We start from the raw sequence: 2,633 nt of genomic DNA on the forward strand, positions 1-2,633 counted from the left end.
CCCAGACACCCCAAAATTCCACCCTGGGCATCCCTGGGAGCGGTGTCCAAATGCTCCTGGAGCTCTGGCAGCCTCGGGGCCGGGACCATTCTCTGTGCCCAGCACCCTCTGGTTGTCCTGATATCCAGCCTAAACCTCCCCTGGCACAGCTCCAGCCTGTCCCTGGTCACACAGAGGTGCAAAAAATGCCCAAATTCACCCCCCTTCCCATGCACAGCCCTTTCCTGGTATAACTGCAGGGCCCTGCATGGGGACTGCCAGACAGCTGAGGGGAAAAGCAGATTTTGGGGGTGGGAACACAGCTCTGGATCATCTGACAGGCCCAGCTCGGTGCTGCTGTTCCTGTAAATCATTCATGCACCAGAGGCACGTCAGAGCCCAGGTGACATTTCAGAGGCAGCCCCGTTAACCCTGACACTGTTGGTGAGCTCCCGGAAATCTTTTCTTTCCCTGTATTTAACATTTAAAATACCTCCCTGCCTGAAAACCATGGGATACACGCTGCAGCCAAAATCCCAGCGAGTTTTTATGAAGTAAAAAAGGAAAATGAAAAGCTCCTATGGTTTGTTCTGCCTCGTTCTCCTGATTTTCACAACATGGAGAAGTCAGACCACCCATTTCTCTCATAAATTACTGTTCCCTCTCACCTATTTGGGCTCAAAAAGGTGAATAAGGATCGCACCTAATCCTTCTCAATGATTCCCCTCTCCAGGCCTGCCATTGCTGGGAAGGACAAGCACAGCCCTGGATTCCCCAGCAGCTCCCACAACTTTTTCTTTTGGACTGCCAGGGAGATGAAATGTTTGTCAGCAAACAAAGAGAGACAGAGGCCAGGGAGCCCAACTGAGAGGAAGCAATTAATCACGAGTTTTCCATACAGACATGGATTATCTGTCAATAAGTGTCAGCTCTCTGCGGAAAATGAGATCCAGGAATTATCCCAATTAGGCAGGGAAGTGTTGGTCCATGGCAGCGGTGGAGACTCCCCAGGGACACAAAGGGAGGGATGTTCCCCCTCTCCAGCCATAGGGGAGCTGCTGCCGCCTCCTCCCTCGGGTGTGGCTGCCACAAAACACCCCAAAACACCTAAAACTGAACCCCCAGTGCTGTCACAGCAACAGGGATAGGTCACTGTGGCAGTGGGGAGCAGAAAAATTCAGCACCAGCTCCTTCAGGGCAGCACAGAGGCTGCAGCTTCCACCCTGAAATCCCAAGTTTTACCTGTAGCAAAAGCCCCAATTCCCCACCCCATGCCCAGGATTTCAGCCCTCAGCACCCGGCTCTTCCCGGTTCTCCTGGAGCACGATGCCCTCTCCCGGGAGCCCGAGGAAGAGCTGGAGCAGCGCTTCCCGGCCAGGAGCGGGGTTAAACCCGGCAAGGTCCCCACCAGGGACCCTTGAGGCTGAAAAGGAGGGACAGAGGATTAAAACCCTGCTACCACCGACCAGCAGCTGCAGAGGAGGCTGAGCAGGGAGCAAGGAGAGCTGAAGGATCACAGAAACGGCTGGGATTCGCCACCCTGCTGACACTTGGGGTGGGTGTCTCATCCCCACAGCTGGAACTTGGGGGGCTGGAAGGATGAGCTCAGGTGGGGAGAAGCTCCAAGAGCAGGGGCAGGCAGGTTCTGGGCAAGCAGAGATCCCTTCTCCTTGCCAGCTTTGAAGAGCCAGCGAGAAAATGATGGATATTTATAAGCAAACCTGTCTCTAAGGCAGCAGTTTCCAGGGTCTAATAATAGGGTTTGGGCTTGTTTATGGCGTGATCCAGCCAGAACTGCACAGAGCTGCTGGAAAGCTCCTGTCCCGGGAGCAGATTCCCGGGAAGCTGGGAAGGTGAAGAGCCAAAGAGCCTGGGAATTGCACTCCTTGCTTTGACCCTTTGGATTCTCACAGCTGCAGCACGTGGAGCACCAGGAGCCCCTGGGACAACGCTCTGGGAGAGGCAGGGAAGGGCTGCACCTGCTGGAGAGGATGCCAGGGATGTGGAAAAGCCACCTGTCCCCAAAATCAAGGTGAAACCACAACTCTGCCGTGCCTGGACCACTGGGCAGGTCCCAAACCAGACCTGGCACTGTGAATCCATCACCAACCCCACATCCAGAGGCCCTGGAGCTGTTTCTTGCTGACTCAAAGTGTTGGAGCTTCCCCAGGCAGCTCCGAGGGGAGGACGAAAAACAGGAAAGGTCAAAACAGCCTCGTCTTTGTGCAAGAGAGAGAGAACAGGGCTGGGCTGGGCAGCACCTGCACAGGGTGTTCTGAGGCTGGGTAATTTCAGGGATCAGCTCCCCACCCTCAGAGCCTTTCCAACCAGCTCATTTCAACACAGAATTCCTCTTTGCTCACTCTGGGCTGGACAAAGGTTACACCAATGCCACAAGGACTATCAGACATCAGGGAAGCTTCACCCTTTCTGTGAAAAGGAGGCTGAAGCCTGTTTTATCTGTCATGTTTAACACTCACCCAGTAATCCACCTCCCCAGCAGAATTCACGGACTGCAGGACAGTGAGGGACAACACTGCACCTGTGTTTGCTCTGGAAAACATTGCTAACTCCCCATTATTGTGAACTTATCAGTTCCCAAGCATCACTCCAGAACAGGAATCCAGCTGGAAAGAAAGGTGGAGCAGCCACAG

Source organism: Corvus moneduloides, chromosome 25 (assembly GCF_009650955.1).
Source record: "Corvus moneduloides isolate bCorMon1 chromosome 25, bCorMon1.pri, whole genome shotgun sequence".
Classification (NCBI taxonomy): Eukaryota; Metazoa; Chordata; class Aves; order Passeriformes; family Corvidae; genus Corvus; species Corvus moneduloides.